At 37.8% G+C, this 15602-nt stretch overlaps 1 pseudogene; it reads left to right on the top strand.

Moving 5' to 3' along the window:
* Nucleotides 1-13879, top strand: part of LOC107564161 (histone H1-like) — a 35506-nt pseudogene extending 21627 nt beyond the window's left edge.
* Nucleotides 13880-15602: the final 1723 nt, after the last annotated feature.

Below are 15602 nucleotides of genomic sequence, written 5' to 3'. Positions count from 1 at the left end.
CTCAAACCCCGTTGCACACCGTTTCCAGGAAACATGTCGTTCAAAGCAGAAACCGCAGCAAAACGTTGCGTACCGGTTTGAGCTTGAACTTGCCCCAGGTCAAAGTGTTTGAGAAACACACAGCCTCACTTCCTGTTTGACGCTGACAACATTGACTCAACCCTCATGTTGTGTTCAGGACATTTTGACCCGGAGAGAATTTTTTCACAAAAATGCAAGTTAATGTTATCACATAGGACTAAAACTTACTGACTTTGCTCACACAGGGTATAACAACTTCCCATCATTTGTTGTACAATTTTTGGAGATTTTTTCCCCATCTTATTACACTTGTGGTGTTCCGGGTCAAAAATGACCGGCCTACAACAAAAAAAAAGCTTATAAATCTATCATTATGCTGTTATCACCAAATAATAATATAATAATAATAATAATAATTCCTTACATTTATATAGCACTTCTCTGGGCACTCAAAGCACTTTACATAGAAGAGTGGAATCTCCTCAACCACCACTAGTGTGCAGCATCCACCTGGATGATGACGGCAGCCATATTGCACCAGAACACCCACCACACACCAGCTTATTGTTGGAGAGGAGACAGAGTGATGACGCCAATCAGCAGATATGGGGAAGGTTGGGAGGCAATGACGGTCAGAGGCCAATGGGCGAATTTGGCCAGGATGCCGAGGTCACACCTCTACTCTTTTTCGAAGGACATGCTGCGATTTTTAATGACCACAGAGAGTCAGGACCTCCGTTTTAACGTCTCATCCGAAAGATGGTGCTTTTTGACAGTATAGTGTCCCCGTCACTACACTGGGGCATTAGGATCCACACAGACCACAGGGTGAGCAAAAATATTAGATTCAATAATTTTGTCAGCTTGTTTTCTTTCAATTGGGACAGGCTTTGTATTTATTTTTAAAACTGATCGATTGCAGGCATCGTTTATCTGAGCCTTTTCATATTTTATTGATTATTGACAAAATTATCCACAAATAATGCTTTTTTCTCTCAAAAACTGAGGTGCATAAGATCAGATTAATGACACCTACAATCAATCAGTTCCAAAAACAAATACAAATTCTGTCCTAATTGAAAGAATCCAAGCTGACAAAAAGATTGAATCCAAATAATTGGTGATAATATATGGAGCTTATATGACAAAACTATTTGAATTTGTATTGTATACATTTGAATTATTGACACGTGGCATTTATCAAAACCGAATATTATGTGGCATTTAACATAGTTCTGAATTAGATTTTTTTTTTACTTGAATATTGAACATTTGAAATTTAACACAACTGAATTTTTTATAGCAGAGTTTTATAGACATGTATTTTCAAACACATTCAAAACACATAAGATCTGAATTTCTGCGTATTGAATTTTAGAATATTGAATTTGATGTTCCGAATTTCCTCTTCATCTTAAAAACTTGAAGCTGTACTTCTTTTAAAAACTGGATATTTGCAGTCAAATAATTCAGAACAAAAAAATTGCTGTTTGAAAATACATGTCTATAAAACTCTGCTTATAAAAATTTCAGTTGTGTTAAATTTCAAATGTTCAATATTCGAGTAAAAAAAAATCTAATTCAGAAATTCAGAAAACTATGTTAAATGCCACATAATATTCAGTTTTGATAAATGCCACTTGTCAAAAATTCAAATTTATACAATACAAATTCAAATAGTTTTTTCATATTATAAGATAGCATAATAATACAGCATAATCAAAGATTTACAAGCATAGGGTCTTCAACAAAGCACAAAGGTTAATTGTGACATTATAGTTGCTGTGAAAAGAATGTGAACACTTAGGGTGAAGTATATTTTAAATGAACCAAACCCAGTTCAGTGAACCAGAAAGCGAACCAGCGGCGAGTATGTATATTAACTACATTAAGAAACAGTACATATGTTGTTCAAAATGAAGACCCAACACACTGTCGAGCGTTAGTGGAACATGTTCATATGTTAATGATACATTACAGCTGTGGTTTTTCTGCTAAGAACTGGAGGAGAACTGATTTCACACATCCGCAAAAAATGACATTGAGACAAACTGTTTAAAAATAAGTGAAAAAATGTCTCTGAAAACAGAAGCTAATTCTGAGAAAAGTTGGAGCACTTTTGTGTTTGATATACTGTGTAAAATTCAGTCATTTTAAACTGTGATTTAAGCATCCAGAAATTTGGGGGGCACTATATGGACAATTCATTTTCAATAAAAGTAGCAGAAATAATTAAAAGTGATAGAGAAACTTATGTTTGGTCACTGTTCTCAAACTCTGATGTCTCTGATTGAAAGTCTAATTAAAGATACAATATCATATAGGGGTGCTCCGATTGATCGGCTACCGATCACTATCGGCCGATAATAGCGTTGGGATGATTGATTGGCGGTCTCTAAAAAGGCCAATCTCAAAAAAACGATCTCAAGCTGATGACGCGTCTGCCGTGAGAGGTTTGGCACGGCATGCAGCGGCACCGTCTCAGTCTCTGTCCGGTGCGGGTGAAATAATTATAATCATATTTCTTAATTAAATAACTTATAAAGTAATTTGAAAACCTTGTGTGCGACGTAATTTCACAAACACCGTGAATCACCGCGCGCTCTCTCAAATTACGCAAATGTCTTCAAATCACCACATCGCGTCTGTCTATAAGCAAGCTGCACGCTGCACGCTGCACGCTGCACAGTTGACACAGGAATTGTCACTTGCACAATCGAGGCAGTGTCACATCGTCACTAAAGTTTATAAATTGCATTACTTTTTAATTCTCACCAGTGTTTAACCATTCAGCGCTCGCACGGTCTCCTGGAGCACACTCGCAGCGCACACACATATAATGCCAGGTTCACATTACTCCGTTTGCAGTGCGAATGTGGTGCATATTTTTTCCCGCGCTCATGTTAACAGATTAACAAAGAGAGCACACTTATCGAAAGCCAAATGGTTCAGAATTTGCGTGCTTTTCACCGCTGTATCAATATTAAAATGCCGTTTTCATAACGCCGTCATGGCGTTCAATAAGCGCCGTTAGGCCAGAAGTTAACGGCAGACGCCACTACACGTTAAAATACCGCCACACGCCGACTGACGTTAAAGGTCCCATGGCATGAAAATTTCAAATTTATACAATACAAATTCAAATAGTTTTTTCATATTATAAGATAGCATAATAATACAGCATAATCAAAGATTTACAAGCATAGGGTCTTCAACAAAGCACAAAGGTTAATTGTGACATTATAGTTGCTGTGAAAAGAATGTGAACACTTAGGGTGAAGTATATTTTAAATGAACCAAACCCAGTTCAGTGAACCAGAAAGCGAACCAGCGGCGAGTATGTATATTAACTACATTAAGAAACAGTACATATGTTGTTCAAAATGAAGACCCAACACACTGTCGAGCGTTAGTGGAACATGTTCATATGTTAATGATACATTACAGCTGTGGTTTTTCTGCTAAGAACTGGAGGAGAACTGATTTCACACATCCGCAAAAAATGACATTGAGACAAACTGTTTAAAAATAAGTGAAAAAATGTCTCTGAAAACAGAAGCTAATTCTGAGAAAAGTTGGAGCACTTTTGTGTTTGATATACTGTGTAAAATTCAGTCATTTTAAACTGTGATTTAAGCATCCAGAAATTTGGGGGGCACTATATGGACAATTCATTTTCAATAAAAGTAGCAGAAATAATTAAAAGTGATAGAGAAACTTATGTTTGGTCACTGTTCTCAAACTCTGATGTCTCTGATTGAAAGTCTAATTAAAGATACAATATCATATAGGGGTGCTCCGATTGATCGGCTACCGATCACTATCGGCCGATAATAGCGTTGGGATGATTGATTGGCGGTCTCTAAAAAGGCCAATCTCAAAAAAACGATCTCAAGCTGATGACGCGTCTGCCGTGAGAGGTTTGGCACGGCATGCAGCGGCACCGTCTCAGTCTCTGTCCGGTGCGGGTGAAATAATTATAATCATATTTCTTAATTAAATAACTTATAAAGTAATTTGAAAACCTTGTGTGCGACGTAATTTCACAAACACCGTGAATCACCGCGCGCTCTCTCAAATTACGCAAATGTCTTCAAATCACCACATCGCGTCTGTCTATAAGCAAGCTGCACGCTGCACGCTGCACGCTGCACAGTTGACACAGGAATTGTCACTTGCACAATCGAGGCAGTGTCACATCGTCACTAAAGTTTATAAATTGCATTACTTTTTAATTCTCACCAGTGTTTAACCATTCAGCGCTCGCACGGTCTCCTGGAGCACACTCGCAGCGCACACACATATAATGCCAGGTTCACATTACTCCGTTTGCAGTGCGAATGTGGTGCATATTTTTTCCCGCGCTCATGTTAACAGATTAACAAAGAGAGCACACTTATCGAAAGCCAAATGGTTCAGAATTTGCGTGCTTTTCACCGCTGTATCAATATTAAAATGCCGTTTTCATAACGCCGTCATGGCGTTCAATAAGCGCCGTTAGGCCAGAAGTTAACGGCAGACGCCACTACACGTTAAAATACCGCCACACGCCGACTGACGTTAAAGGTCCCATGGCATGAAAATTTCACTTTGAGGTTTTTTAACATTAATATGAGTTCCCCTAGCCTGCTTATGGTCCCCCACACTCTTAAAAATAAAGGTGCTTCACGATGCCATAGAAGAACCTTTTCGTCTAAATGGTTCCATAAAGAACCTTTAACATCTGAAGAACCATTAACTAAAATGAAAGTTTGTGAGATCGCAATGAACTGAGAGGAGTGACAGCTTTTTAAAGGGAGTTTGCAAATGTGAAATTGAATTTACCTACAACAGTTTTACATTTTGGATTTTACACAAAAGTTAACATAAGGACTTACATTTCAGGAACACTGTTGTCTGATTGTGCTCTATTTCTTGAATGAAAAGTTCAAACAAAGTCACAGCTGATCCGCTGTGCATCTCCAAGCAAAACACACAGCTGTTTCGTTTTTGAATAAATCTGCGTTTTTGAAAAAATCTAGTGAGTCAAATATTTTAATCACCCATTCATAAAGAGAGTCACTTGCTTAGTTCCTAAATTAATCAGCCGTTTGAACGAATCGATTAAATAAACGATTAATTGACAAGCCAGTGACATGCTGCCACCTACTGGCGGTTTCAGTTTAATTTTAAAATATAAATTAAGTCATTTAAATAATTTAATATTTCTATATTCAAAACCTTATATTTTAAACATTAATCTCATAACATCGTTATTATGAAATGCATTAATGCCACCTCTGAGTCTTGTCAAAAAGTCTGTAAATATTCCTTAATGCAACAGAAGAGTTATGTGCCTTGCAAAGATGAATTGTTGATGCTGATTTCATTTGACTGGTAACTTATTCTTCTTGATTGCATTTTATTATTTTAATATAATTTAATTTAACCATTTAATTTTAATTTCCAGGAGCAGTGCGTCTGCAGCAGTGCAGAGATCGTTTCCGCACCGAGTATATTTTTGCAGCGCTGCAAGCGCTGAATTAAAGTAACAGCACATTTTTTGCAGTAAATATGAACATGGATTGACACGAAAATGTAGTAATTACATCATAAATGCATATTATTAAAGTCTACTGTGTTTCACAGTCAATATGTATGGCTTTTTAGCTAGGTTTAAAGGGAAAGAGCACTTTTAGATAAACAAGGCAATGATAGATGGCACTGGTGGAGGTAGGAAAACAAAGTTCTTTATGAACCGCAGGATTGCTTGTAATAACGATTTTAATGCAAAAGGAAAGGCAGTAGAGCTGACTATTTCTGTCGTAAGAAAAGTAGTTTAAATGTTTTGCCACTTGCTTGAGCAACTTAATATATAAGTAAATGCAAAAGTAAAAAGCATTGAATAATGTGTTGCTTATATTTATTGTGTTTAAACATGTCTGTGAAAGATTGTATTACTGTGCTGTGTAAAAAAAGAATTGCAATGCTGAAAAAGCATTTTTAGTGACAATGTTTGGGTTTGAAATCAAATTAATGGATAAATGTTGTGTTTGAATAAATGCCTAAAAGTATCACTATAAATAGTTATAAATTATAAAAAGAATGCTTTAAAAAATCTGTATCGGTGATCAGAATCGGCAGACACTGCTTTCTGTGATCGGTGATCGGCCTCAAAAATCCTGATCGGAGCACCCCTAATATCATACAACACCAAACTCATATTAACACAAATACATCTGATTTAACTGAACTACTTGAAATAGGAAGAACAAGTATCACAACAAAAACAAGTAACAGCACATGTCCACAGGGCCTCCATCTTTCACAAGCAGCACAGATAAATGCATGTTCTCTGAAACTCTTCATCACATTAATCTGAACAATAAAGAATACGATAAACAGCAAGACTGTGGATTCATAGACCCTCCTACACAATCATTTATCTTCAGCTGAATACTGTTTTAAAAACAGAAAAACAAAACAGAAGATAGTGTAGAAAATAATTAAATACTCACAGAGTATGAGAGGCAGTGCACTGGACCCCATACTGACACATTGACAGACTGTTTTAACACGGCTGTGTGCACTAAACCAGACATTTCCTGCGTTTCACAATACAAGAAGAGATGAGGGAGGAGGAGACAAAACTCTACACAGAAATGCATGAAGAAATAGCAAGAAAACGATATCCATTCTAAGATATTTACTCTTTTAGTGCATGCAAGTTGTTAAAGTTGTTTTCTACTTGAAAAGTCTGTTTCACAGAGAATGTCTTCAGTAATTGTTCTCACACTGCACTCTTTTGCTCGTTCACACTGCCAAAGCCTCAGATTATGGACAGATCAGAGAATACCAAGTAAAATCATGAGCTGACTTCTAATGTAGGCCTGTTCAGGCCCGCTCTTATTTGAGTTATTCTCTCATCAACAATTACAGCGGCTTGATTAATGGCAACTAAACTGCTTTTACACAATGATCGATGAAACTAACAATTAATCCAATGTATCTGCTATTACATTCTGGCATTATCTGAATATTTTAGTTTATTAAAAACACAATTTCTGTAACATGATAAGATAAAAATCTGCAAATACTTTGTTGTCACGAAAGTATTGTTGCATGAATCACCATATTTCATGCAGGAAGGACTTTGCAGCAACAATAACCCCAAACCCTGTGTATGTGTCAATACTCCATATTATGTATTTTTCTGAGGTATGCATCTTTTACTCTTATAATTACTTTTGAGAATTTGATGTCTTGAATTGATTATCTCTGAATTGACTATGCGCTTGTCATAATACACATTTACCTGACATTTACCTAAAATAAATTGTTACATTTGAATTGATTCTGTTTATGATTGACTCTAGGTCACGTCATGTCCTTGTTACCGCATTTCTGCATCAGGTTAGTAACACACTAAAGTCCAGTTGAGATGGAGCATGGGGCAGGCCAACTGAGATTTTAGAGATCCGGCTAACACTTGGCATTAGTTCACGTGTAGTTAGACTATAAAGGCCAAAAGAGAATGTCCATGTAGGTCAACTGGATGTTGTTCGACCAGCCTTAATATGGGTGGGCCTTACCTCTGTTTACTGTAATATTACTTCAGCTAAGTATACACGTGAAACAAACCATTATCAGACAAAGTAATGTTGGTCATCTTTTATCTATAATAGTGATCATGACCTCTGACTACAGATAATGTTGCTTTATTCAAGTGTATACAGATCTATGGTATATAAAATTGGTAAACTCTGTAAAAAAATAATAAATAAATACATAAAAATGAAATAAAATCATATTGCCTTGTTGGTGGCAATAGTGAAAAAGAGGTGTCATTTTGATCTGTTTTTTTTTTTTTTTTTGCATGTGTAAACAAACAACAGAACTTATTAACAGAATCATAATCTCGCCGCAAAAATGAACTCATGATGTCTGAACTTCATCCTGCAGCCATAAAGCAGTGAAACACACGAGAAGCTGCAGTGATGAAGAGCAGTTACATCGACAGATGTGTCGTGTGCTTCAAGCTAGGGCTGTGCAAAAAATCAAAAGCGATTTTCATGCGCATCTCATCAGTAACACCGCTTCTGGTGATAAGTAGTAAATCTCCAGCACATGCTTTAAGATGGCCGCTCCGTCCATTTTCTACACAGAGCCGTAGTTCACTGACAAGCTACACAAAATCGTGTTTAAAATCGGCAATGAATCGCCTGCGATTTTGAACGCGATTTTGTGTAGCTTGTCAGTTATCTAAGACTCTGTGTAGTAAATTCCGCTCCATCTGAAAGCACGTGCTGGAGATTTACTACTAATCACAGAACCAGCTTTACTGACGAGATTCGCATGAAAATCGCATTTGATTTTTTTGCCCAGCCCTACTTCAAGCTATGCAAAACAACTTCTGAATGTGATTGTTCATAAGTCCCTCAGTGACGTTTCTTTCATTAAAATCATTGCCAAAGTCCTTATTCAACACATAGAGAGAGAAAGAAAAAAAAAGTAATTTACCACGATTATTACACAAAAATCATGTGAAATGAAGACGCTACATTGACCATTCCTTACCATTCCTGCGTGCATGTCGTGGATTTGAACTGACGTTGGTAAAATAAATGTTCACTTGTCACATGTTTTGGGCTGTAAATGAAGTTCAGTACCTCTACTCAATGTGTACGGTGGTTTTACTACGCCAAACAATTTTACCAATTCAGTTTTGTTCCAAATATGAGAAGAGAAAACACAAGCATCGGTCACTCGTGGAGGAACACAGACACTGAACAGAGCGAGTCTACGCGGTTCTCATGTTGTGGTTAAATGTGTAGCGCTGCCCAGCAAGCGGCTCATTGTTGATCATCAGTCAGTTTGTGTTTGAGTCCAGATTCGATCAGAGAGATCATAGCAGAAACCGCTCCATCAGCTGCCCCAGCCAAGAAGAAATCAGCAGCTAAACGCTAGTGACGGGAAGTTTGGAAATTTTTTATCAATAGACCTTTGAGTCTCGTTCAGCAAAATGAACGAATATTTTTGAGTCATTTTGTTAATTTTGTTAATTTTAGCAAAATATAATTTAGATGTTACATGTTACTTCCCTAACACATCTACAGGCAATCTGGCGAAACGTAAGTTTATTTAATAACAAATAAATTGCAATGGATTGTGTATAGTAAGTAAATTATGGTTTCTGCGCTGATGACAACTAATTTATTCACTTTGTATCTTCAAGAAGTAAATCCTTGTATGCACATCACTGGCTGTTACTGTATTTGGGTGCTTAGTTGCAAAACTTAATTGTAAACTTTTCAGATCATGATTATGATGTTTTAACTGACTGAAGTTTTGATTACTGACTTTATATATTTAAATGTGTATTTGTATCCCGGCCCGGTACGATATATTTGATATCATTACGTCATCGCGAATGACGTCATTGCGTAATAGAACCGATGAACCGTTTTTTTGAACCGTGTAGCATTTGGACCAATCAGACACACATTTGTTCATTAGATTTAACAAATCAATTATTCATTAGATTAACAAATAATCACAGACTCCTCACCCAATAAAATACTGGGTGCCAGCATGTCTGGGAACGACCCCAGGCCCCTGGTTACCATGGCAGCCATGTACCATAAAATTATCAAAAGTTGTGTAATAAGCATTTTCCTAAAAAAAAAAAAAGGTCTGTCCATATCTGTCACTATGTTTTGTTACTGTTTCTTGAGGATGTGTGGTGTTATTTTATAAATAAATATGTTATAAATAAAATATTGATGAATTTGTCTTTTCACTGTCTGACTATCAGTAAACAAACCCTAGGCTATATAATAAAATAATCCAAGTCTACAAAGTACTTATAGTTTGTTCATTTTTACTCCAATTTTGAGTTTGCTGGTATACTAATTGTTTTTCCTAGGCAGACTTGACATATAGGTCAAATATTTGTATAAGAAGATTGGTCAAAAAGGACACAATGACAAAGTAAAAGCAAATAACATTTTGAATTTTAATGATTAATGTTAGTTTAAAATATTAAGGTTATGATAACATCAGCTTCAACAGTTGTAACCCAAATTGAAATAAAGCTGGAGAGTTCAAGTGATTTACTTAGAAATATAATGTGCTTGGGTCAAACAAAGGTTCAGCTGAAGAACAACTGTCACTCAAGACTGTCATCAAGGGAACGGTGACCATTCCACACCCACCCCCCTTTGGTTTGCACTAGGTGAGGGGCAGAGAAGAGCCTCAGACAGACTTTAACACCTCAGAAGAATGAGCAATAGAAAAAGGAGTGATCTTTGGACAAATTTTGTGGCAACTTCAGCCACTGAAGCAAAATGCAACATATGCAAAAATGTTTTTCAACTAAAGGAGGAAGCACCTCAAATCTTCACATCCTACTGTGCTGTTAGCACAAGTGAGAACAGAGACTGAAGATGATAGCCCTGATGCAGCTGGAGATGTTTCTACCACCAGCACTTCTTCTGCTGGACCTTTGACGGCTTTGGGTGGCACGCTGACCACATCTACAGTATCCAGTACACCAGCAGCACCCACCGCCATCCAAGGAGGCCACAACAGCAAACTTCAATGAGCAGTTTTGTAGCAAGACCAATGGATCCATTAAGACAACGCAAACTTGATGAGGCTCTGGTGAGAATGATTGCTTGTGACTTTCAGCTATTTTCTATAGTGGAGGACATGGACTTTAAGGAGTATTCACATCTTCTGGACCCATGATACAGTCTACCTAGCAGAAAAACACTATCAAAAACTGTAATGCCTAGGCTGTATGATAAGTTAAGAGATGATATAATGGACAAAATCAAGAGTGCCTTTGCTGTTTGTCTCACAACAGACTGCTGGATCTCTTTGACTACAACATGTTACATGAATGTGACATGTCATTTCATAGAGGACTTTCAGATGACCTCCTATCTCCTGGACTGCTTTGTTTTGACAGATAGACACACTGCTGCTTACCTGGCAAGTGAGCTGACCATGGTTACAAATGAATGAGGTGTGGGTGACAAAATTGTAGCTTGTGTCACAGACAATGCCAGCAACATTGTTTCAGCCCTGAAAGACAATCTCCACTAGTACCACATACCTTGTTTCGCCAATATGCTGAACCTCATTGTCAGAGCTGCATTGAAGGAGGTCCAAGCAATATTGCAAAAGGTCAAGACAATAGTTGAATACTTCCATAGAAGTACAGTTGCTTCAGACAAGCTCAAGGCCACACAAAAACAGATTGGTCAAGAGCTGTTGCAGTTAAAACAGGATGTGGCCACAAGGTGGAATTCAACATATTACATGTTGAAAAGATTTACTGAAATCACAGATCCAATCATCTCCACCCTGGCACTAACTAATGCATCTCTGCCAACCTTGTTGCCAGAGGAATGGAACATTTCCAGATAAATTTAGGACATTATTAAGCCATTTGAGGAGGACACCACTGAAGTGGGTGCAGAAAAGTAAGTAGTTCAAAATGTTTATTTATTATTCATTTTAAAACCACATTTTAAACTCTGTCTCTTAATGATGCATGTTTTTTCTGTTGCCTTATTTTAACAGGGAAGTATATGCAGTACTGATTTTGGTTTTGTTATAATTCATTTATAAACTATTTGTAATCTTCATAGGTTTGTGACTGCATCCAAAGTAATTTTGATGGCAAGAGGTCTTCAGAGGATTGTTGCCCGATATCAAAGAAATCCCTCCAGCTTTGACCCTGTTAAAAAAACTAGTGGATTCCCTGATGCCAGAAATTACTAGGAGGTTTGGCAAAGTGGAACACATTGAGAAGCTTGCTGATGCTGCTTGCCTGGACCCAAGGTTAAAAAAAGCAAGCTTTTGTCAATCACCAGGCAGCAGAAGAGACATTAAATAGAGTTACAGCAGCTGCAGCAGCTATTAATCCAGCTCAGAGTGAGGAGGAGAATACTTCAGATCCTGGTGCGACTGCCAGTGCAGGGGCCATGTTTTGGGAAGACTTCGATGAGAGGGTAGCAAGCTTGAGGCCTTCTGCTACCACTTCTAATACGTCAGATGCTATGATGGAGATGCAGGCCTACCGTGCAGAGCCACTCTTACCCCACACATCAGACCCTCTGGCCTGGTGGAGGAGATGTTCACCAGTAAACAAAACCCTTTCTGAGGTCACGAAGACAAGACTTTGCATTGTGGCCACATCTGTGCCAGCTGAAATATTTTTTTCTAGAACTGGGCAGATTATCTCAGAGAGAAGAAACAGACTCGGCCCATGCAAGGTCTGGGAGCTTGTTTTTTTATGCAAACATGCCTTAAAGCAAGTCTTAAAAATACAGCCACACTGTTTTATTCATTTTAAAGCTTTTTTTTTTTAAAGTTTAGCTTGTTGTGCAATTATATATATTTATTTATTTATTCTGATTATAAAGTTAATTTGTTAAGGTTATTAGGCTCTGAGGCTTTAGTATCTTTTAATTTTTTATTTTGTTTTATTTAAATTGTTTAAATTTATTTGGGAATAGGTATCCTCTTTGCTATAAAGCTTTTCTGGCACAAAAATAAACAAACAACCATTCAAGAGTGTGTACACAGTGTTTCTAATGTTTAAAGTGTAATATGTTACAAATGTATAGTTTACACAGACAATCTGATTTATTAAATAACTGCACAGTTAAATTATCAAGTATAAAAGTTATTTAGTTACATTGGTAAGTACATGTGACTCGTGAGTTAAACACAACTTGTAAACATTGAAGGTAATTTATTATGGACTACATATAGTGAGTGACTGCGAGTGTTTCATGAATCCTAAATAAGTAACACTACAGTTATATAGTCTAATCTGAAGGGTTAAGTCAAAAGACATACAACAAGGTATTGTATTTCATGAAGATTAGAATCCACTGTAAAAAACAAAAACAAGTTTATCTTCATCAAAGAGATTTCGCCATCATATGGACAAAATTTAAAGTATAGCCAACGCTTTATTACCTTTATTACCACATTCAGTGTTATGGAAAATAACCATCATGACAGAAATTAAAAGCAACAATTTGAGACCAGAAACGCATCATGTAACTGTAAGAGTAAATAATAATAATAATTACTATGCGCCCGTTTGTAAGGAAGGTTGTAAATTAACTAATTTCTCTAGCCAATGCTGTCATGTCAGGTGACAAAAGAACGAACGGCTCGAAAGACTCGAGAAATGAACTAATCAATTCTCTTTCCGGCTCAGACTGCATTGTTTAAGCGTATGGGGCTGTCACGTGATGAACGAACGACTCAAACCCAAAGACTCGTAACAGGTGAACTAATTCCAGTACAGAGCCCATAGAATGTTGCGCATGCGCGACTGAACGAATCACTCCCTGAAACGACTCGTTCTTCCCGAATCACATTAAAGGATAAAATGAACAAATCGTTCAAGAACGACCCATCACTACAAAATGCAAGAGAACGGGCAAGCATCGGCGAGCTCATCGTCAAGGCTGTGTCCGCGTCTAAAGAGAGGAGTGGTGTGTCCCTCGCCGCCCTGAAGAAATCGTTCGATGCCGGTGGCTACGATGTGGAGAAGAACAACTCCCGCGTCAAGATCGCCGTCAAGACTCTGGTGACTAAAGGCACCCTGGTCCAGACCAAAGGAACCGGTGCCTCCAGCTCGTTCAAACTCAACAAGAAACAAGCAGAGACCATGACCAAACCTGCCAAGAAAGCCGCTCCTAAAGCCAAGAAGCCCGCAGCCAAGAAACCTGCTGCCGCTAAGAAGCCCAAAACCGCAGCAGCGAAGAAGCCCGCTGCTAAAAAATCTCAGAAGAAGGCCAAGAAACCCGCTGCTAAGAAGGCAACGAAGAGCCCCAAAAAAGCTAAGTAACCAGCGACTCCTAAGAAAGTTCTCTAAAGGTGACAAAAGTCCCGAACCTTTACAGAACATTAAGGACGTTCCTAAAACGTCCTCTTTTGGTTATGAAAGTGCTGGTGCTCAATGTTCCTTACATGACTTAAGGGGGACGTTCCATTCTGGTTATATTTTGGTCACATAAGAATGTTACAAAGAGGATATTTGGGACGTTAACAGAACGTTCTGACATGGTCCTCTTTTAGTCATATAATAATGTTCCAGATATGACTTTAGGAGGACGTTCCATTTTGGTTATTTTTTGGTCATATAAGAACGTTACAAAGAGGACATTTGGGACGTTAACAGAACGTTCTGACATGGTCCTCTTTTAGTCAAATAATAATGTTCCAGATATGACTTTAGGAGGCCGTTCTATATTGGTTATTCTATGGTCACATAGCAACGTTACAAAGAGGACATTTGGGACGTTAACAGAACGTTCTGACATGGTCCTCTTTTAGTCAAATAATAATGTTCCAGATATGACTTTAGGAGGCCGTTCTATATTGGTTATTCTATGGTCACATAGCAACGTTACAAAGAGGACGTTTGGGACGTTAACAAAGTTCCCATATGGTCCTCTTTTAAACATATAATAACGTTCCGAATATGACTTTAGGAGGATGTTCTATATGGCTTATTCTATGGTCACATAGCAACGTTACAAAGAGGACGTTTGCGACGTTAACAGAACATTCCCATCTGGTCCTCTTTTAATATATAATAACGTTCCCAATATGACTTATAGGAGGACGTTCTATATTGGTTTTTCTATGGTCACATAGCAACGTTACAAAGAGGATATTTGGGATGTTAACAGAACGTTCACATATGGTCCTCTTTTAGTCATATTATAACGTTCCAGACATGACTTTAGGATAACGTTCTGTGTTGGTTATTCTATGGTCACATAATAACGTTACAAAGAGGATGTTTGGGACGTTAACAGAACGTTCCCATATGGTCCTCTTTTAGTAATATAATTACGTTCCAGATATGACTTTAGGAGGACGTTCTGTATTGGTTATTCTATGGTCACATACAGTAGCAACGTTACAAAGAGGACGTTCAGCATATGGTTTTGTTTTGGGGGGTTATTTATGCTCTCCCTGCTCCTATCCATGCTAGGCTGCATGGATGGGCAGGGAGTGTTGCCATAACAGAACCATACCCCCAACCTGAAATGTATGCTAATTTTAAGTTATCTCTGACGATAGTGGTCCTGACAGAAATGGAGCATAGCGTTAATTCTGGCAGGTCACGCTAGTCAAGCTCGCATCAGCTGACACTCAGCTGATCTACGTCTACCTATAGGAATACGACGCCAATCATAATTCCCTTTATAAGGTCCTTTCAGTCATTATTCCGCAGCTATCGCTTTGCTCAAGAGCTAATCACCTACCTCCATCCCCAACTCCTCCTCTCATCCAGTCAGGACTTGGCATTGGATATTAGTTATTGAGTCAGACTACTGAATTATGTTGATATATAAAATAATCACTTAGAACATTGATGATATCTGCTACATTAATCATTAGGCTGCATGGATGGGCAGGGAGTGTTGCCCAGAACAGAACCATACCCCCAACCTAAAATGTATGCTAATTGTAAGTTATCTTTGACGATAGTGGTCCTGACAGAACTATAGAACAGTTAATTGTTACGCTGCATGGTCAAATAACAGTTTTCAAGTACA

The sequence above is a fragment of the Sinocyclocheilus grahami genome, unplaced genomic scaffold (genome assembly GCF_001515645.1).
Source record: "Sinocyclocheilus grahami isolate Dianchi unplaced genomic scaffold, SAMN03320097.WGS_v1.1 scaffold914.1, whole genome shotgun sequence".
In the NCBI taxonomy this organism is placed as follows: Eukaryota; Metazoa; Chordata; class Actinopteri; order Cypriniformes; family Cyprinidae; genus Sinocyclocheilus; species Sinocyclocheilus grahami.
The sequence above is the reverse complement of the archived record's forward strand: the minus strand, read 5'-3'. Positions and strand labels throughout refer to the sequence as shown.